Below are 22969 nucleotides of genomic sequence, written 5' to 3' on the forward strand. Positions count from 1 at the left end.
TTAGTACCTAAGGTGAAATCTGGCCCCAAAGAAATCTATAGCAAAACTTTCATTGATTGTTTTGGAACTAGGATTTTGAACCTTGTTTTTTTAAATGTTGTAATAGGTAACTGATCATGCCACTTAACAACTGTAACAGATTTTTGAAACAATAAATCAAACTGAGCTCATATTAAATGACAAGTAATGTAGGTTTTCATTTTTTCTTATATTTTATTTCTTTTGCAATATTAGCACAAGTTACCACATAGAAAATAATTTCAGTTTTTCCAAATATGTCACAGGCATTATCTAAGTTAATGTACTAGATATAACCCTGTCATACAGTATACATCGTAGTATTATTTAGGTGTCATTAATTAGAGAAGTTCTCATAGAAAGAGCCTTAGAATTCCCAAGATTGCACTAGAAGAAAAGTATCACATGGGGGAAATCAGTAAATACGTAAGCAGCACTCTAAAAATTGACTCAAAGTAGAGTCTAAACTCAGTGGATAAAAACAAAACTTCCCCACTCTACTAAAAACATAATACAATAGAACAGAAAGTGTAATTTGTAAATTCTACTAAACAAGAATCCACAGCATACTTTTTCCCCTACCCAAAGTCAAATGAAGTCAATGGGAATTTAAAGCAATAAGACCGCTTGTTTAATGTTTATAGATAACCTTTTTGTCAGTGTTGGCTTATATGTGGGAGGGGGTGGGAGAAAATAAATTAAAAGCATCTTCCAGTGACATAAGCCTCATGAAGAATTAACTAGGATAAGCACTTATTCTAGTTGGTGCAGTGACAAGCTGAACAATGCAGACAAAAATAATAATTAAAACATAGCTTCATGCTGAGATGAAACTTTCAAGAGTCTCAACTGTGTTGAGCTTATGATTTTTCCATTTTTTTGTTTGTGAGCATAATTATGTCCCAGAGGCAGCAGGAGCTAGTGCTTGTCATTCCTCATATCCTCCCTCTGAAAGGAGATTAATTTCTCTACACAGAAATCCAAAAGTTGATGCCAGAGCAGTAATAATAATGTAAACAAGCCTTTTATTCTTTTAATCTGGAATGCATAATTTAATGCACAGTAATATAAATAATGAAACCACCACATATACTTTATACAATTAAGGGTAAACTGAAAGGTAACATTTAATGTAGCACTGATTGACTATATCAACAAATGACATCAGACATCTGTATGGACTACAGCATTTAGAAAAATGCTATAAAGTATATCAGTACAGAAGTAGTGGGGGTGGAATGGAGTAGACTTGATGGCTCAGAAAACTGGTAATGGAATATGGAGCCTTTCACCCCTAGATCACCAATTCAAATTGGCCCAGGTCAATAGTGACTGAAAGTCATTACCATCTGATGGTTTTCAGTGGCCTGTGTGAAATGAATTGTCCCTGTATAGCTCCCAATAGACAGGTGTTCATGTCACAAAACCATCATCTATCACGACTGTCATCCTGTTGGGACTCTGAGATGGGGATAGGAAATAAAAGGGTACAGCGTCTGAATTACCTTTACCCTCCAGATCAGGGATGAGAAGCATTGGCGGATTGGGGTGGGGTAGAGAAACTTGTTCTCTAATTGTCTACACTGTCCATGTTATACGTATAAGCTATAAGATTTCAGTTTCTAGGGGTATCAATATAGAATTTTTCATCATCACTAAAATAGCAAGTCCTGCACAGCCAACCTACTCTTAGAAACAAAAGTAAAAAAGCACAAGGATTTAAACAGTGATGGTAATTATGCTGTTAGGGAGTTAGGATAACACATGCATTTTTTAGTAGTAGAATATCACCCTGCTGGTACTTTATCTTATTCCTAATCAGGATTGAAAGTGTGTGTTTTAAAATAGATCTGACCTACGACAGTTTTCTGGGATGAAGCACAAATTATAGATTTCTTCAGTAACAAATCTGCAAATTTAAAAGCTATTCTTGTGTGTGGCATCAAAACTGTTGTTTGCTGTGAAACTCAGGCTCGCTCTACACTGCACTCTTATTTCAAAATAAATCATGTTATTTTGAAAGAACAGAGTGCGTGTCTACACAGCAAGCCCATGATTTTGAAATAATTTCAAAATCATGGGCTTCTTAATCTCACTTCTGTAACCCTCATTTCACGAGGAGTAAGGGAAGTCAAAGGAAGAGTGTAGCTGAAGTTGCGTATCTTAAATTGACTTTAGCCTGCAGTGGAGATGCACCCTCCGGGTGCGTCTAGACTCCAGAGGTTTTTTGAAAAAAGTGGCCTTTTTTCAAAAAAACTTCCCCTGCATCTAGACTGCTGCCAAGTTCTTTAAAAATTAAACAGAAAGAACCCAGCGGATTTTTTGACAGAGGTAAACCTCGTTTTATGAGGAAGAACACCTTTTTTCAAAAGTGCTCTTTTGAAAAAAGGTGTTCTTGAATGTAAACAGGGCTTTTTTGAAAGAGAGCATCCAGACTGTCTGGGTTCTCTCTTTCGAAAAAGCGGCTTGCTTTTTCAAAAAAAACCAAACAAACAAAACGTTGCAGTCTAGACGCTCTCTTTTGAAAGAGGCTTTTTCGAAAGATTCTTTTGAAAAAGGTTTGTCATCTAGACGTAGCCTCAGTGACAGTATTCTTGCCTTTTTATAGATTAATACTGATATGGTATCAGTGCAGAATACGTTTTCAAAAATGTTGTCCGTTAAATGTTAAAGAGACAGAATAGGGACCACTTCTGTTGATCCTGGACACACAGATTCCCACCAGCCTGCATGACGTATAAAATATATTGGAAGACTCACGCTATTCTTCTCATCCAAAAATCTTAAATATTTTAATATTATAAGCTCCTGTTTCACCAAACAAAATTTGAAGAATAGAGACAATATAAAGAAGAAAAAACTGAAGATGAAAAAACTGTCAATGGGTAACATAAGTTCCTCCCAATGGAGATATAACATAGATATAGTAAGATAAAAGCAAACTTTTATTTTGAAGTTGCTGGGAACACAAAAGGTTTGTTTACAATGGGAAAAAATAAGACTTGGTAAAAATGAGCATCACAAATAGGTGCAGCTAAATTGATGTTCAACACAATTTAGCTGTTTGTTCATACAAAATGTGTTTAGCAACATTTCAGATAACTCAGAACTGTGTAACAAGGTATCTGGCTTCAGATACCTATACAGGCTTATTTTCTGTTTGTTTCAGTGTTTAATAATCAAGTAAACATACAGTATATTTGACTATGACCCCATGTACTATATACATACTGTACTTGAATGTGCAATTGCACAAACATTTTTTGGGCTTAACTGAGTCTCAAATATTAAAATATTTTTACTTTAAATGTGCACTCATTGTTCTTTATCAGATAAGGATATTAAATGGAAAACAAGTAAAGAAATATTGTAGAGAAAATTTTAAACATATGAAAGTTATGAAATTCATTTCTAATACTAGCAGCAGAGTCATAGATTCTAAGGACAGAAGAGAATCTCATTGTGAACATTGAGTCTGAACATATAAACATTGATCAAAAATGTCATTTTTCAATATAGCCCATTTCCTACCATATTTGCATACAGTGCTTATATTGAAAGTTCTTTTGATTGTTTGTGTGGAAGAGACTGAAGTATAGGTCGATGTACAGGAGTGGTAGAGCTGGATTATGAGTTGACTGAACTGTGCATTTGTTTTTGTAATTTTGAGTAACTGGTATAGGCTCAGAGACTGAGTGTGGGTGCTCTTTATGTCAAAACAAATGTATGTTTGAAAAAGACTAGCGGTGAGCAAATTTGTAAAAATTTTGGTGGTGCCCAGAGCCTCACCCCTTCCCACAGTAAAACTCCTTTCCCCACCACCTGCCTAAGGTCCTGGGATGCAGTTTGGGTGCAGGCTCTGGGCTGGGGTGCAGGCTTTGGGAGGGAGTTGAGGTACAGAAAGGATGAGGGGTCTTGGAATATGGATGTTGTAGGGGTGGTCTGGGTGCAGGCTCTGGGCTGGGACATGGTTTGGGATCCAGAAGGGGGTGAGGGGTGCAACCTCTGGGAGAGATTTTGGGGCCAGGAGGAGGGAGTTTGGGGGATGGGCAGGAATGCAGGCTCTAGAGGGAGTTTGCAGGTGCAGGGGGGCAACACTAAGCAGCTCCTAGGCAGGTCCCCACACAATGTAGCCTGCAGGCACTGCCCCTGCAGCTTCCCATTAGCTGCAGGGCTTTCAGCACAGGAGCAGCATGCAGTGACACACCTCCCTCCCAGGGCCATGTGGACAGCCATATGGAGAAAATGGGCAGAAAGCCACATTAGCAGCACCCACAGTGTTGGCAATCATGGAGGCAGGGACCCCCTGGCTCAAATCACCTTGGGATCACAGGGGATGTGCAAAGGCAGCAGGCAGAGCCAGAGGAGAGACCCAGACCCAGACCTGACTTTGTTCAACCAGGGCCCCAGGGGCCAGGAATATTCTGGTACCTTTGGCACCACTGACTCATACAACTCACCACCCCTGCTTATCGGGTAGTTGAGTAGTGAGTTGACTAGTTGCTCCCCCTCCCTTGCTGCTTCAATCAGAGAGAGGCAGCAAGGGGGGGGGGGGGGCGCGGGAGAAAGCACAAACCGGTGCTGGGGGGGCAACCTGCTTTAAGACGGCTTCCCCCAGTACAGTTGCTGGGGGGGCAGGGGGAGGAGAGGCAGAGGCACAGCAGGGAAATGGCATGAACAGGAATACCCTGGTTCTGACTGCTCCACTTCTGCCTTTGAATGTAACAAGAGCCCATTTCAAAGGCTGAAGCGCAGTGGGGAAACATGGGGTGAGCAGGGACTGTTTGGCTATGTCTACGCTGGTGGGTTCTTGTGTAAAAAAAGGCTGTTCTTCTGCAGTGCATCCACACTGCCTGCCTGCTCTTGTGCAAGAAGATTTATAGTACGGAGTCAGAAGATAGGGCTTTTTGCACAAGACCTATGCTCTTTGCTAACAGGTGTAAGCCCTCTCACGCGGGAGCTCTTGCGCAAGAGGGCAGCGTGGATGCGCAGCAGGGACTTCTTGTGCAAGAAAGCCCTATGGCTAAAATAGCCATCAGAGCTTTCCTGCACAAAAGAGCATCCCCACTTCCATGGATGCTCTTGCACAAAAGCCTAGTTTGCACTATACCAATAAAAAAAGAGTAACTGGCATAATTATGATAGTCCTAATTTGTGTTGCCAGAATCTCAATTAACATTTGGATGAAACAGGTATCTTGATTATGTTGACCTGTGTGTGGGTGGAAAATGGGGAGGCTGTAATTCTGTTCTATGCAGTTTTTAGGAACACATACTACAGACACATACCTCCCACCAGGAGCATGCTAAAGTCCTTATTGATGGCAAAGAAAAATACGGATGACTTTGAACTAACTGGACACCAAGAATCTTTTGGACGGCCATGAAAATAGCGATTTTCTAGATTTTAAAAGAACCAGCGATGATGCCTCTCCAGCAGGCACAGCTGGCGGCAGGCAGGAGCGCTGCTCAGGCAGCTAGCGACAAGGTACTTTACAACGAGGTGAAACTGCAGAGCACTGACCCACCTAATGCACAAAGAGGCCGCGTTTTCTAGGGAGCTCGGAAAGGCGCAGCTGCACGTTCAGAGGCAGGACCCTGGAGAGCCCGGGGAGCCCCAACGGGAGACAAGAGCCCGCACCTCCCGTCTAGCTCCGTCTGCTGGCGGGGGCGCGGCTGGCCCGGGGGCTCCCCTCGCAGGCGGCTGGGCTCGCCCGTGGCTGGGCAGCGACGACGGGAGGCCGGAGGAGGCGGAGCTTCCCCGCTCGGCCCAGGAGGTACCGAGCCGCCGCCCACTCGTCGGGGCGGGTGACGGAGCCGCTGCCGTTGTCACGCTGCTTCCCCCGGCCTGTCGCCTCACCTGGGGAGACCCGACCCGGGGACTCCCGCCGCCGTTAGCGGATCGTCACCCGCGGTGACCCGCCTTCTTGCGCCTTTGCTTTCTCTTCATTGGTGGAGCAGAACCGCTCGTCTCCGCGATTGGCCCAGGCTCTCTGCTCGCGGCGGTGCTGTGGCCGCGGCGGCCATCTTGGTTCCGGGCGGGAAAGGGCCTGGCGGAAACAATACCAGTCGCGGGGGGAGGGGCGGGGAACAGATCGGGCCGAGGCTGCCTAGGGGTGCAGCGCGCCCCCTGGTGTTACCCCAGCCCCGCGGCCTGCTCTCTGCGCTCACACCCTCGGCCCCAGGCAGGCAGCAGGTGTGGGCGCTGCCCTGCGCGGGGCGTCCGCGCTGCTCGCGGCTCTTCCCGGCCGGGCTGCGGTGGCGACGTGGCCGCTGATGCTTGCGAGAGATTAGCTGCCCCCCGACCCCACCCCTGAGGGCTCGTTCGCAGGCACTTCACCTGCCCGTGCTAAACCTGCTAGGCCCGGCCTGCGGGGCAGTGGGGGGCTTGTTCCCAAAGACGCTCCTTGGCAGACGCTGGGGTTGGCATGGTTGCGTTTGATCGCGAATCAGTACAATTTACCCTCCTAGGAGGACATGGTTTGTGCCTACGTGGAGCCCTCAGAGATATAACACCGCCCCAGGTCAGTATATTAAATATGAACGCAACTGGCAGATGAACAACACTTGCTCTGGCAACTGATTGTTCTGCTGGGACTGTTAGTCTACATTTCTGGGAAATGACCATTTCCCCCTTCTGTCCTTGTTCCTTACCAAATAGTGAATTCTATTAGCCTTTTAATTTATTAATGCCAACCTGCTCAGTAGAAACAAAGCTACTGAAAACTAGACTTTGAAATCTCTTGAATGACTATATCTCTGTGGAAAACCAAAAACTTCAAACATTTAAAGTGCTTTAAGGATATAGTACTTTGAGAGAGATTTGTTTTTTAAAACAGAGAATACTACTGAAATTGGTAATCTTTTGGTGGAAAGAAGTTAAATATGTTTTCATAGAGCCCAGTATTTAAATACTACTATTCATGAAGTGCTTGTGATGGGAGCAGACCAGGCGTCAAATCATTAATTCATTTATCACAATTTATTGTTTTTGGCTGCTCCACAGCTTTTTTTTGCAAAACTGCTGGTGGCAAATTGTAACTTGTTGAAGCAAGGCATATATCTTTATAAAAAAAATTATGTAGTGAATTTAATGCTTATGAAAATAGGAGACTAATAATTTGAGCTAGAGTTGAGGGCATGTATCATGCACATTCCTACATACTCCTCTGACAAATTATCTCAGTTCTGAACTAAAGCTCTTGCTCTTTCATTTTGGAGCTTCTCAAGAAAAACATGCCAGATTGTTTGTTAGCTTTGAATTATGGCTGAGGAAGAGTGAATCAAAGTAACTGTTGATCCAAGGCAGTATTTGAGCACATGTCCCTACAAGAGGTGTGTACTAATCTTCAATACCACAAAGCCTTCTGAGGCCATAATTGTTGACTAGCTTGTAGGATTTACTGTATTTAAATAGTATGCAGTGTTGGTCCCAGAATATAGGAGAAACAAGGTGGATGAGGTAATATTTTTGTATTGGACCAACTTTTGTTGATGAGGGAGAGAAGCTTTCAAACTTAGATTGAGCTTGAGTCACCACCAAAAGTTGAGTCAAAAGATATTATTTCACTCACTTTATTTGTATTTAATAGTTCAGTGAAGATCTGGTCTCCCTAATCTTGAGACATATCTGTGGATTCCTGGGATAAAATTAACTGTTTTCTTTCAGCATGTTGTGTTGTATATCTGCTATGCTTTTGCTTTTGAACCTCAATTCATTTAAAGGCAAAACTTTAAAAAGGAATTAGGAAGTTTTTTGGTTGGTTGTCTGGGGCATCTTTCCATATTAACCACTCAAAATGTTTATTATGCAACAGAAGTTCCTACAGAGAATAACCTTTTAAAATAGCATATTTTGCAGTGCCTTTATGAATTATTATTGAAATTAGGGTGCTGACTGTTACAAATAGTAGTATTTCTAGGGAAAGGATTATTATAATGGCAAGTACCAGAGAGGACTGCCCTGGTTTTGTATTTATAGTATATGTAAAGTGTTATCTGAATGAGTCGTATAAAGAAAGTGGCATGTAAATAGTGAGTTGGAGGGAACTTTCCTTGTCCCCAAGCCCTCTCCCGCAGCAACCAACACAACAAAAACCCAACATATATACATCACAGTACATACGTATTCCTGAGAAACAAGATTGTGTTTTCTACTGTGAAACCACAGAAATATATAAGTTTTGGCACAATTCAGGTCTGAACATGTTCTATGTTTCATTTTCTACCAATAATGTTTCATTTTCTATCAAGTTCCCTGTATTACTAAATAAGAAAAAGAAGAGAATTACATGAAGTATATACAGCCAATCATTAACATAAAAAAATTAAGTGTTTTCAGTGATATGGATAGCTTCATTTAAAATGAAGTCTGCAAATGATTAAATATTAAAGTGATTGATGTTTTAAATTAATGTAAGAACTTTTCAGAAGATTATTACAAAGATTAACTTTTGTAGTGTTTAAATACCACATTTTATCAATCACAGACATTGAAACTGTTTTCACATCACCATACTGATGATATCATGTATCATTGCAGTATTATACACTAACTGTATAAACAGCATGGTAATATTAGTACAGAAGATGAAACATAATTCATGTTATTGCTCTTTAATATACAGTTTTGGTGTTGAAATATTCTTTTGACATGTGAATGAGTGAGTATTTTTCTAATGCTGAAGATGAGATGGAAACCTAGTCCAAAGAATGAAATTAAAGGAACTTTTTCATGTAATGACAAACCTAGGTGGTCTGTAGCAGAAGCTGAAAGAAAAAGCAAAAGCCCTAGCATGTGCTTTCTTAGGAAGGACACACATGAATGCAGCCTTAGTATCCTAAAATTGTCTGCAACTGCCTATGATTAAAGATACATTTTTACTCTTTCTGTCTGAATTATGTTTGTGGGTCATGAGAAAATGTCATGGCACCCCAGGTGCTTTTGTTTCACTAGCTGTATGTAGCTCTACCGCTATAATTCAGAGGATTGATTAAACATTTACCCCAGGCGTTCTTAAAATGGAGGATGCTAATTTCTTTGTTTTGCATTTCTTCTGCATTTCCTTAAGCAGTAGGTTTAGCAATCCACTTTAGTATTATTTTGCTTGATTTCACCTAGCTAACGATCAATCCAGTTGTACTATACAACTTTATTCTGTGTAGTTTATATATCCCATGACACTTTGCAGAGCCAAACACAGAATAGTATGTGAATAAATTATCTATTTGAGTGTCGACTTTGTTCTTGATGCTATACCAAACAGAGAAGACATGATCCCTGCTCTGTTGTGCTTGCAATTGCAAACATAGAACAGTGACAGAATTATTAATTCAACATCATGCAGTGTCTAAGTTCAATGAAAGAGGTTAGGATATAAACAGGCATAGTCCGAAAAGAAGTGATAACATTATATTAGAAAATAGATGAAGAGTAGACAAATTAAATAACTACAGAAAGATTGTTCCAGATGGCAGAAGCTATACCAATGAGTTTTTGCACCAAATGTGAAAAGTTTGAGAGAAGGGACAGAGCACAGGTGGGTGCCAGATGAATGTAGAGAATGGCAGTGGGAAGAGTGATCTATAAGGTGGACTGGAAAGGACAATAATGTATACAAGAAAGGCATTGTCTTTTATATAGGCCAAATTGATGTCAGCTTTAGGAAGTGCTATCAGTGGGTTTATGTCTTCTAACAAATGGGCAAAATCCTGGTATAATTCCATTGAAATCAATTAAAAAAACAAATAGCTTGTACATTCTGGATTGTCCAAATATTACTCTCTTAGTTCAGTTTTTAATATAGCAGGAAAACTGATCTGGTGGAAAGTGTAGAAAATTTCCAGTTTTCAATAGATTTCTCTCAGATTGTGGTATTTGGTATAAAGAAAATAGAGATAACTAGGCCCATGGTAATTGTCTCTCATAGTCATAGTTAATTTCTTGTTTTGAGTAGTCCTGTTAACTTCACTCTGTGTCACGCTGTTAACTTCCACTACAGTTTCACATTATTCTTCACTTCCTGTTTTAAATGCTCTTTGTTTATAAACTGCTGCTACATTCCATCTCAGAGATGGTGACATTTCAATGTTAAGTATACTGCATATCTACATCTCTATTCAAATCTCACCTTTAAAGTGCAGCTCTATTCTGAAGAGTAACTATGTAACAGTGATATTTACTTAGAAAACAGAGATGTTCCTTTCAGGTGGTGTGTATGACAGAATCAGGAAATTATATAACCAGTAGGCAGATTTAATTTTCTGACCCTTGAAATCTCAACTTTAACAGTACATTCATTATAGGTTGATTTGATACTGTCACCTGTTGTTAAGGTTGCCTTACTCTTCCAATTGTCAGACCCTGTTTTCAGTTGCTAAGCTTTTCTTGCTCAGACTGAATTTTTTCATGCTGCATGTGTGTTCCAGACTGCTGTTACTGATGATGACTACTAGTAGTAAGACTTCATCATCCTTCCAGATGATGTTAAGGATATCTCTTGACTGAGGATACCTCTCTAGCGGAGGGAACTCCAGTCATTAGGAAAAGGCAGGTGTTAGTAATGAGGGATTCAATCATTAGAAACATAGACAGCTGCGTTTGTGATGACCAGGAGAACTGTATGGTAATTTGCCTGCCTGGTGCAAAGGTTGCAGGTCTCTCGAGACATTTAGCTAGACTTATGTGTAGTGCTGGGTAGGAGGTGGTGGTCGTGATACATGTAGATACCAGTGATATAAAGAAGGGTAGGAGAGAGATTCTGGAGGTCAAATTTAGGCTGGTAGGCAAGAGATTGAAATCCAGGACCTCTATGATAGCATTCTCTGAAATGCTTCCAGGTCCCCACGAAGGGTCAGGTAAGCAGGCAGAACTTCAGAGTCTTAATGCATGGATAAGATGATGGTGTAGGGAAGAGGAGTTCAGATTTATTAGGACTGGGAAAACTTCCTATACAGGAAGGATGGGCTCCATCTAAACCAAAATGGAACCAGACTGCTGGCATTTAATATTAAAAAGCTAGTAGAGCAGTTTTTAAACTAACGGCTGGCGGAAAGCCAAAAGGTGCGGAGGAGCACATAGAGTGAACAGAAACATCTCTTAGGGGCGGGTCTATTAATGGAGATTCTCTATGTTCTAGTAAGGCGGAGAGGATGAAAAATGATAAAATATGAGTAAAATCAGATGAGAAATAATAAAATAAAAAACACATCAGGAAGTGGCAGACAGAAAAATATTGTCAATTTTTAAAGGTGTTTATACACAAATGCTAACATTCTAAATAATACAGTGGGTGAACTAGAGTGCCTTGCATTAAAGGAGGATATGGATCTAGGCATCATAGAAACTTGGTGGAATGAGGACAATCAATGGGATTATACCAGGGTACAAAATATGTTGGAAGGACAGAACAGGTTGTGCTGGTGGAGGAGTGAACGAAAATGTAGAATGAAATGAAGTAAAAATCTTAAATGAAACAAAACGTTCCATAGAACCTCTATGGATAGTAATTCCACACTCTAATAATAGGAATATAACAGTAGGGATATATTATCGACCATCTGACCAGGATAGTGACTATGAAAGGGAGAATAGAGAGACTATCAAAATAAAAAACTCAATACAGTAGGACTTCCAATAATCTGGAACCTTTGGGACCTAGTGGTGCCAGATTATCGGATATGCCGGACTACCAGGAGGAACTATAAACTGGTTATATATATCCATATCCGATATATATACATACAGTATATACTGTATATAAAGTATTTTAACCCTTTTCATTGTAGCACAAGCACTGTCCAGCATCACACAATGCCAGTGGCAGACTGACTTGGTCCCGTCCAGTTTCGCTCGGTTCAATTGCTTCCGCTGCTGCCTTGTGACTCGTTTTTTGCCGAAGCTCACTCACTAGGCTGAGACAGATCAGTCTAGGTCTGGGCACATCTGAGGGCGTCTGCTCAGGGTGAATTGCTCAAACTAGGGTCTCCTTATACTCCTGACTGGAGGCCCTTCCCAAATAGGCCACAAATCAGTCACACAGAGCACTTCAGCTGCCCGCCTGGCCAGCCAGAAGCCTCACAAGCAAAACCCCTTTAATTTAAAATTTAATGTTAGTAAATGTAAAATAATGCACATTGGAAAAAATAATCTCAGCTATACATATAAAATGATGGGGACTACTTTAAGGATGTGAAGAGCTAGTTGACATGCTAGTTGACTAGTCATTTCCTCCCAGCACTTGCTGCCCATCAGAAAGAGGCAGCAAGGTGGGGGGAGGGAGGCAAAAGGAGTGCTTCAAAGCTCAGAGTCCCCAGAGACCCTGGGCTCCATGTGGCACTGCTGCTTTGAAATACTGCGGGGAGCACGGGGCCAGCAGGGGACTGCTTGAGTTCCCCACTGGCCCTGTGCTCCCCAGCACTTTCACCTTTGAAGTGTTGCGATAGCCCTGGGGCTGTTGCTACACTTCAAAGGCAGAGGCGCCCTTGTCGACTAATTGAATAGTCAATGCAAATCGCATTGACTATTTGATTAGCTAATTAATCAAAATTTTACATCCCTAAACTAATTTAGCTACAGCTTCTCAAGAGAGAGAGCGCAAAAAAGCAAGCAGAATGTTAGGACTCATTTCAAATAAGGATGTTAAATGCAATTACTTCCCTAATCAAATAGTCGATAGATTTTCTGTCGACTATTCTATTAGTCGACAAGGGTAGGCAGTTGCTACACTCAGTCTGGCTCATGCCAATTCACAGCCAGACCTCCACAGTTGCGGCTCTGCTTTGTAAAGGCCAGGGAAACCAGTGCGTGAAGGTGCTATCATGGCCCCTGTTCCACAGGGTCTTTTTTCAAGCATCAGACCACACACACCCACCCACCCATCCAGATGCTGCTCTGCATTAAATAGTGTTACCAGATTTGTCCAATACTCTGGGGTATGCTCATTTATTAGGGTTACTCTTATGGGACTGGGGGGAGGTTAACAATTCTATTAGTGTGCTATTTGTGCTCTCACGTGGAGCTGAATTCTCCCTGCTGCCAATTCCCCCTCCCACTGGAGTTCTCCTGCAGGAACTAGGTTTCTCAGGATGGGGTTCTTCCCACCTTAGCAACACACACAGACAGTCACACCCTCCAACAGAGCCAGGGCTGGCCCGAGCACTTTTGGTGCCCTGGGCCCGGGTGCGCGGTGTTGCCCCCGGGCGCAGGGCACGTGTGCAGGCCTGCCCTCCCAGGGTATGCGGGCCTGCCCCCTGGGGCTCATGCGCTGCCCAGCCTGGCCCAGCCAGCGCTGCTGGTGCATGCGCCGGGCTGCGCAGGGCCCCGCAGCCGTGGGGAGAAGGGCGCTGCGGGGCTGGCGCTGCGGGAGCTGGGCGCGCGGCTCCTGATGGCAGCTGTAAGGGACGCCGTGCACCCCTTACAGCTGCCATCAGGTGCCCCTCATCAGCGCCCTGGGCAGCTGCCTGGCTCACTCATGCCTCCGTCTAGCCCTGAACAGAGCATGCCTCAGAAGACTGGGTTATCAGCATTCACAAACTGACCCCTCGTATGTCCCTGGATTCAGCAGGCTGGGTTTAACAGCAATGCCACACTGCCCTCGTGAGCTATTGGACTCAGTGGGCTAGATTAAACAGCACTTTAAGCTGCCATCCTCATATGCCCCCAGGTTCAGCACTTCCCTATCCCCACTTTCACACCACAATCATTCACTGGTAAACCACACGATGAGCAAACCCTACAGGATTTTGGGCACTACAGGGATCTTTAGCTTGGGTACAAGAAGCGTTGTTGCTGAGCAAATGGGGAAGCCAAAACAATACTCCTTGAGGAAGAGTGAGCGAAAGAGAAAGAAAGAGAGAGAAGCAACCAGCTGAACAATGAAAGTTATTTATTTCTGGGTAGTGAATATATATATATAGGGAGCCAGACACACAAAACAGTTACAATATGAAATCTAAATTGAAACTGATTACAAATGTTAGGCCTAGCTAACCATATAACAGTTTACATAGGGATGAGTCATGAGGCTATGCTTAGAGAGAGGTGGGGGGGGGGGGGGCGGGGGAAGAGAGAGAGACAGCACCATATCATGGAGCTTGCACTGATTGGGTTTCCCAGATGGTGATGGTAGCCCAGGGTCCAGAGGGCAGGAGATGAGCAGAGTCCCCAGCATGATCAGACAGGAGATGACGACGTCTCAATGGAACTGATGCAGTTTAAATCCAGGTATCAGAACAGTTTTTCTTGGGCAAGGGTAGGAGTTTTTATAGGGATAGGACAATAGTTCAAAAAGAATTCTGGATTTTTTTATGGGTAAACAGTGGTGAGACAATAGAGACTGATCACCCCTAGTTATGGGTGATGTTCCTTGAAGGAGCCCACAAATGCAACTAGGCAGTTTCAGTATTTGGGATGCCAGTAGGATCATTACTAGAATTGGTCTGATAATGACTAATTTGGGTGTGAGCAGGCCTGGGTTCATTAGCATCTGGAGCAGAGATTTCCCATCAGGCAGTGCTTCTCTGCTTTTGGTATCCCATAGTGCAGTGTGGTTCCTGCTTTGGAAGAGCTGGTCTCCATTCTGTATGCTAATGAGATGTCCTTCTGTTCTATCTTCAGTGCAGATGAGGCTGGGGTGTTTCCTTAATTAGTTTAGGTGTGCCTTCCCCGGCCTTTTCCTTGCTTTGTCTGATTCTAGCAGAGGCATAGGGGAAGAGGAAGATGGTTTTCCATGAATGTCACTTCTTGGCTCCCCAAGAGCACAGGGCTGGTAGGTAACAACATCCCAGGGAAGCCGGTGCAAGAAGGCACTATCATGGCCCCTGTTCCACAGGTCTTTTTTCATTCAATAGACCTCACACATCCAGCTGCCATGGGAAAAAAGAGCCATGGAGCAGGGGCCGAGCCAGTGCTTATGCAAGCCGGCTTCCCTGGGCTTTACAATGCAGAGCAGCAGGTGTGTGGGTGTGTGTTCTGATGAATTAAGAGAGACCCATGGAGCAAGGACCGAGCTAGCACCTTCGCGTGCCAGCTTCCTTGGGCTTTACAATGCAGAGCGTCAGCTGCGGGGAAGCGACTAGTCGATAGTACTAATTGATAAGCTCCAGCTGATCGGTTAGTCGACCAGATACTAACATCCCGAATTTAAAAAGGGATAGAGAATAAGACAAAAAATATCTTATTGCCTCTATATAAATCCATGGTACACCCACATCTTGAATACTGCATACAGCTGTGGTCACCTCATCTCAAAAAAGATATATTGCCATTGGAAAAGGTTCAGAAAAGGGCAACAAAAATTATTAAGGATTTAAAACAGGTGCCGTATGAAGAGAGAGTAAAAAGACTGGGGCTTTTCATCTTAGGAAAAAGGAGAGTAAGGGGAAATATGATAGCGGTCTTTAAAATAATGACTGGCGTGGAAAATGTGAATAAGGAAAAGTTATTTACTGGTTCCCATAACTTAAGAACTAGGGGTCACCAAATGAAATTAATAGGTAGCAGGTTTAAAACAAGCAAATGGAAGTTTTTCTTCACACAGCACACAAGTAGACAAATTAATGGAGGTTAGGTCCATCAATGGCTATTATCAGGATGGGCAGGAATGGATGACTGGAGAGGGATCAGGCAGAGGCTGGAAATGGATGACTGGAGAGGAATCACTTGATGATTACCTATTCTGTTCACTGCCTGTGGGGCATCTGGCATTGGTCGCTGTCAGAAGAAAGGATAGTTGGCTAGATGGACCATTGGTCTAACCAAGTATGGCTGTTCTTCTGTTTTTTTCTGAGAACATGATCAGGGAAAAATATTTTGCTTTACCAATGTTAAAAAAATCTTATCTATTGTGATGAGAACCTCTAATACTTCCATGCTTTGAATCCCACTGGCAAATTGTCCATTTCATCCCTCGTAATGTCTGTAGAATCTGATAGTTTACTACTACTGCTGCTGTTGGTTATGATGTCTGAAAGGTTAGAGGTGGTATAGTGGATCAAAAAGTTCCAGCCTTGCTGATGACCTACGTGTTTATGAATATGATGCCTCATGATGCAGTTTGTTTTTGCAGTTTGCTTCTTTAAAAACGTAGCTTTTTGGATGTAATTTCCTTAATTGAAAGAATGCTCGGTTGCATAATGAAAACCTCACAATATTACAAAATGCCAGATTGTTTGTGCAAACTTAATTTAGCCCCCTTGTGAGTATATATTATGATACATTTTAAAATTATGATCACATGCTATTTTTCCACAGGACCGTTAGCTTACTCATTGTTATTGGATATACCACTGAGAATTTATCAGATTTATGTAATGAAAGAGGCTATTATTTGTGGGACATGTTCCTTGTGTGGCAAAAATTGGAAGTTGTGTAGTGAATGAGGCAGGGACTGCAGGAAGAGAGAGAATAGTCTAATGTTTAATTGAATATTAAATGTTGCCCTGGAGAATTGGCTTTATCCTTGCCTTTGCCATAGAGTCTCAGTATTTTGCTAGGCAAATCTCAAACCACATTTTTCACAATTGGCTGCTAAATGTGGTGTTCATTTTCTGGGTGCTGGGGGATCTGATTTGCAGAAGTGTTCTGCACTTGCAGCTGTAACTGAAGTAATAGGGAACTGTGCTTTAAACATTTGAATTCCCACTGTTCTCCAGAGTCAGGGTGTAGGTATCTCAAATTAGGCAACCAAAATTAGTTGACACTTCTGATATTAATCTCTTTATACCTCAGATCTCCATCTGTAAAATGGGAATATTACCATCCCTTCACATCGTTGTGGTATTATGAAAATCAATTAATGTTTGTGAAGCACTCTGATATTAAAGTAATGAGCACCAGAGAAAACCCCACAACAACATTTATATTGCTGCCTTCAGAGCAGGGTTTGAACACATATAGTAAAATAAGCCTAGGTCAGACAAAGAAGAGAAAACAAAATACTGAATTGCTGTACATTCAGCAAACACCACCCATTCTGTGCACTATATGATGAATGATTGCTGTGGAAAAAATAGTACGTGATCATGTAATTAGGCTATAGTGTAGGATATAATGTAGTATTCCTGTAAATCAGTGGTTCCCAACCTGTGGGCTGCAGACTCCTGGTGGTCTTCAACGGTACTTCAGGGCATCAGTGGAAAGCCAAAAAGAAGGATCCTTCTGATCCTTTCTTTTCCTTTTTTCCCCTCCCTCTGGGGGGGGGGGGGGGGGAGGTGGGAAGGAATGGTCCATGAAATTTTAATATATTGCAAAGGGATCCCTATTAGGGATGTTAAATTTAGATTAATTAACTAATCGAATAGTTGATGGGATTTCCATCGATTATTCAATTTGTCTTTAAGGGCACCTCTGCCTTTGAACTGTAGCAAGAACACTGCCATACAGTTCAAAAGCGGAAGCCCCACAGGGAGCATGGGACCAGCAGGGGACCCCTTTGGCCCCGCATTCCCTACAGGACCTCAGCTTTTGAAATATACAAGAGCCCCAGCATTTCAAAAGCAGAAGGGAGGGCGGGACCAGCGGGGGATTCCCCTGCTGGCCCTGTGCTCCCTCCATTGCCTAAGTCTTTGAAATGTACATGAGGGGTTCTCAATGTGAACAGGATGAGAAGGCTGATAGGTTAGTAATTTCTTTCTAACACTTAATAAGGAGACCTGCTATGCATGTGCCTCTAAAAATGTGTGAATGTGTAATGGAAGTTGCTGCTATAATGTATATATACGCTCTCTATCTTTTGTGTGATCCAAATCCAAGGACCAGATCCTTGGCTAATGTGAATTGGCATGACTTCAACAGAACTATCCAGATTTTCGTCATCTGAGGATTTGGCCTTCATTGTAATGTATTCACATTGTAGGAGAAGGGGCTGTTGCGTACTATTCAAAGGTAATTATTATGAACAGAACTTTCTGTAATCTGCAGAAGGAAAAGTGAACCCTGCATCCTTCAATTTCTGTAACTACTTGTCACCTATTTATTGAGAAATATGCATCAATATATTTTGTTATCTAATTAGGAAAGCAATGCCAAAATCACCAGGCCAGGTAAGAATATCTGGAAAATCAGTGTGTAGCCATTATAGGTAAAGATGAAAATTCAATTTAAATTGGAAGTAGCCTTTTTAAAGTACTCCATGAGATTAAATAATATTAATAACCTCTTAGCGTAACAGAGCATAATAACTTCATACAAAAGATCCCAGTGCACTTGCTAATATCTTTTATGGCTTGAATAGACTAGACCTGAAATGATTTACAAAGCCAAGATTTTGGATGAAGTCTTTCAGTTGTACATGTAAAGCAAGCCTGTTTGTCTTTCTGTGAGTTTATATATACCCATTGTAATTATGATCTAAATTTGGGTACAGCACTAAAACATAACCATATATGCAGAACAAAATAATGGAGTCAAGAATTCAAGGCACTTGCATTCTGCCACTTACTGTACACGGAAAATGTGTATTGGACAATCATGTTAAATTCTGTGTCTTGACCATAGAAGGACTGTATAGAATTTGCACCATTTCCCTATGTCATTTTCAAGGCTAAGGAATAGTATGTTTCTGTTATACGAAAAAGCTCAGTGCATCTACAGCAAATCTATCAGTCTCTTGTCAGGTGCTCAGACACCATAACTGCCATGAAATAGCTGGGAGCTGGAAGAATATTCAGTGTATTGACATAAATGAACTTTTCTTCATAGTTCTTCAAAAAGTTAAACTGTCATTTGCATTTTACCTCTTCCGCCCCTGCCTACGCATCTGACTAGTGACTTTTCCTCCACCTCCTTTCTCTCATTCTTTGTTAGTTTATCATAGTCCTCTCTTGATATTTTGTCTCTGAGGGTACGTCTAAACTACACCCCTCTGCTGGCAGAGGGATGTAAATTAGATGTATCAAAAGTGCAAATAAAGTGGGAATTTAAATATCCCGTGCTTCATTTGCATAATGGCGGCCGCCGCTTTTTCTGGAAACTGGGCTTTTCGGAACCCCCCCCCCCCCCGGCAGTTTAGAGGGGGCATTTTTGACAGAAATGCCCGTTTCGAAAGATCCTGTACTCCTCAAAAAATGAGGAGTAAAGGATCTTTCAAAAGGAGGCATTTCTGTCGAAAATGCCCCCTCTAAACTGTTATTTTTCGAAAAGGCCCATTTCGATATTTAAATCCCTGCTTCATTTGCACTTTTGATATGTTTAATTTACATCCCTCTGCCGACAGAGGGGTGTAGTTTAAACACACCCTGAAGTACCTCCTGCCATTATGTAGCTTCAACACCTGTTATAGCCTGGTCATTCACAGATCTACTTCTTCACTTGTGACCTCCCCTTTTCTAATACAGTTTGCATCTCTGACTCCCTCTCCCAACACCTGGATTTTTCATGGTAAACTCGCACTCAATTTTGGTAACAATGGCAGTGCCTATTTCCTTGTCTTACTGTGGGAATACCAACAGTCTTCCTGTCTCTGTTTTGCAACCACCTAGTCATTTTGAGTCTGTTACCCGCATAACTTCTGTCACTAAATCTTGCTGTTCATTTTTATATAATAAGGGAAAAATCAATCATTTCCTTCTGTCTGTGGATGCTGCTGGTGTGAACTAAAGGGCATGTCTATATTAGGAAATTATTTTGAAATAACTTATTTTGAAATAACTCCCAAAATCGCTATTTTGAAATAAGCTTATTCCCGAAGGAAAACGGGAGTTGTTATTTCAAAATAACCAGCTTGGCCGTGTGGAAGCTCTGCTTGTTAATTCGAAATAATGGGAGTTATTTTGAAATACAGGAGGCCCCCGACTTGCAACGTGATTCGTTTTGGAGGAAGCGTCACTAATCAGGGGCGTCGTAACTCTAACCCGCAGGTGTCGTGCGCTGTTGTAAATGCGGGCCGAGGGTGTAACTTGGGGGTTTCTGGCCCCTTCTTCACTTACAAAAATGATTGTAAGTGGGGGAGGGGGTTGCATCTTGGGGGCCTATTGTAACTCCCTCGTGCAGACCAGGGCTAAGGATACTACTTCACAGTTATGTAATCCCCTTAGAATGATTTGAATGCAATCTAAGAACTTTTTAGTTTGTACCCACAGCATCAACATGAGGGGGTTAGAGTGTTGCATTTGAAGGATACCAATATCCACACCCTTGTAGTCTGGACTGTGGGGTAGCTTGGGTGTACCCTTAGTTTTCTGTAAGGATGATCATCACTCCAACAGTAAACAGTTCTGTTGGGGCTAGAGAGCAAAATTATTTCTAGTTTTTGAGATTTCATCATATGAGGTGATCTTTAAGACAATGGATTTTAGGAAGGCAGATTTTGGTGAACTCAGAGAGCTGGTAGGTAAGGTCCCATGGGAAGCAAGACTTAAGAGGAAAAACAACTGAAGAAAGTGGGCAGTTTTTAAAAGGGACAGTAGAGGAGGGTGACAACCTGGGAAGCAGTGATCATGAGATGGTAGATTTCAGGATCCTGACCAAAGGAATAAAGGAGAGTAGCAAAATACACACCCTAGACTTCAGAAAAGCAGACTTTAACTCCCTCAAGGAAGAGAGAAGCAGGATTCCCTGGTATGCTTACATGAAGGGGAAAGAAGTCTAGGAGAAGTGGCAGTATTTTAAAGAAGCCTTATTAAAGGCACAGGAAGAAACCATCCCGATGCGCAGCAACAAAAGCAAATATGGTAGGCGACAAGATTGGCTTACCGGGGAAATCCTTGGTGAGCTTAAACACAAAAAGGAATCTTATAAGAAGTGGAAAACGGGACAGATGACTAGGGAGGTATATAAATATATTGCTTGAGAATGCAGAGGAGTTATCAGGAAAGTGAAAGCTCAATAGGAATTGCAGCTAGCAAGCGATATGAAGGGGAACAAGAAAGGTTTCTACAGGCATGTTATCAATAAGAGGGTGATCAGAGAGGGTATGGGGACCTTACTGGATGAGGGAGGCAACCTAGTGACAGATGACGTGGGAAAAGCTGAAGTACTCGATGCTTTCTTTGCGTCTGTCTTCATAGACAAGATGAGCTCCCAGACTAGTGCACTAGACAACGCAGTATGGGAAGGAAGTGGACAGCCCTTGCTGGGGAAAGAACAAGTTAGGAATTATTTAGAAAAGTTAGACATACACAAATTCATGGGTAAGGATTTAATGCATCCAAGGGTACTGAGGGAGTTTGCAAATGTCATTGAGGAGCCTTTGGCCATTATCTTTGAAAACTTGTGAAAAAAGGCAAATGTGGTGCCCATCTTTAAAAAAGGGAAGAAGGACAATCCATGCAACTACAGACCAGTCAACCTTACCTCAGTACCCAGAAAAATCATGGAGGTGATCCTCAAGGAATCCATTTTGAGGCACTTTGAAGAGGGGAACGTGATCAGGAATAGTCAACATGGATTCACGAAGGGCAAGTCATGCCTGACCAATCTGATTAGCTTCTATGATGAGGTAATTGTCTCTGTGGATATGGGAAAATCAGTGGATGTGATATACCTTGACTTTAGCAAAGCTTTTGTTATGGTCTCCAAGAATATTTTTGCCAGCAAGTTAAGGGAGTATGGATTGGATAAATGGACTGTAAGATGGATGGAAAACTGGCTAGACTGTTGGGCCCAATGTGTAGTGATCAGTGGCTCAATGTCAAGTTGGCGGTTGGTTTCTAGCGGAGTACCCCAAGGATCTGTTCTAGGACAGTTTTTGTTCAACATTTTTATTAATGACCTGGATGAGGGGATGGATTGCACCCTCAGCAAGTTTGCAGATGACACTAAGCTAGGGGGAGAGGTAGATACGCTGGAGGGCAGGGATAGGATCCAGAGGACCCCGGTAAGCCAATCTGGTCGCCTACCGTATTTGCTTTTCCTGCTGCGCATCGTGATGGTTTCTTCCTGTGCCTTCAATAAGGCTTCTTTAAAATACTGCCAGCTCTCCTGGACTCCTTTCCTCTTCATGTAAGGTTAGAGGATTGGGCCAAAAGAAATCTGATGAGGTTCAACAAGGACAATTGTAGAGTCCTGCACTTGGGACGGAAGAATCCCAAGTATTGTTAGAGTCTGGGGACTGAATGGCTAAGTAGTAGTTCTGAAGAAAAGGACGTGGGGATTACAGTGGATGAGAGGCTGGATATGAATCAACGGTGTGCCCTTGTAGCCAAGAAGGCTAATGGTATATTAGGGTGCATTACGAGGAGAATTGCCAGCAGATCCAGAGATGTCATTATTCCCCTTTATTCAGGTGTGAGGCCACACCTGAATTGTTGTGTCCAGTTCTGGGCCCCCCACTATAGAAAGGATGCGGACGCATTGGAGAGGGTCCAGCGGAAGGTGATCAAAATGATTAGGGGGCTGGAGCGCATCACCTATTAGGAGAGACTGAGGGATTTGGGTTTGTTTAGTTTGCAGAAGAGAAGAGTGAGGGGGGATTTGATAGCAGCCTTCAGCTTCCTGAAGGGAGGTTCCAAAGAGGATGGAGAAAGGCTGTTCACAGTAGTGACAGATAGCAGGACAAGAAGCAATGGTCTCAAGTTACAGTGGGAGAGGTCTAGGTTGGACATTAGGAAAAACTATTTCACTAGGAGGGTGGTGATGTAATGGAATGGGAGGTGGTAGAATCTCCATCCCTAAACGTTTTTAAGTTTCGGTTTGACAGAGTCCTGGCTGGAGTTGGGATTGGTCCTGCCTTGGGTAGGGGGCTGGACTTGACGACCTCCTGAGGTCTCTTCCAGCTCTATATTTATTAAGGGCCCGAAAGCAAGCCATTCCACCGCATAGTAAAGATATAAATTATGGCAAAAGACTGCCTTGGCTTAACCAGGAGATCTTGCATGATCTCAAAATCAAAAAGGATTCACATAAAAAGTGGAAACTAGGACAAATTACAAAGGATGAATATAAGCAAACAATACAGGGGCATGATTAGAAAGGCAAAGGCACAAAACAGCCTCAAACTAGCTACAGACTTAAA

General features: G+C 42.4%; 1 protein-coding gene across 3 annotated transcripts in view; it reads left to right on the plus strand.

The window, feature by feature from the left end:
• The first annotated feature begins 5664 nt into the window (after positions 1-5664).
• TRIQK (triple QxxK/R motif containing) overlaps positions 5665-22969 on the plus strand; it is a 102538-nt gene continuing 85233 nt past the window's right edge. Inside the window, exon 1 of one of the 3 annotated variants that reach the window (XM_075920391.2) lies at positions 5665-5794. The gene's annotated coding sequence lies outside the window, so the exon portion shown is untranslated. Of the gene's footprint in view, positions 5795-6090; positions 6542-6567; positions 7353-22969 lie in introns of those variants that run through there. The other 2 variants (XM_075920387.2, XM_075920392.2) reach the window with 2 other exon arrangements.

The sequence above is a fragment of the Pelodiscus sinensis genome, chromosome 2, assembly GCF_052426305.1.
Source record: "Pelodiscus sinensis isolate ZL-2025 chromosome 2, ASM5242630v1, whole genome shotgun sequence".
NCBI lineage: Eukaryota > Metazoa > Chordata > Testudines > Trionychidae > Pelodiscus > Pelodiscus sinensis.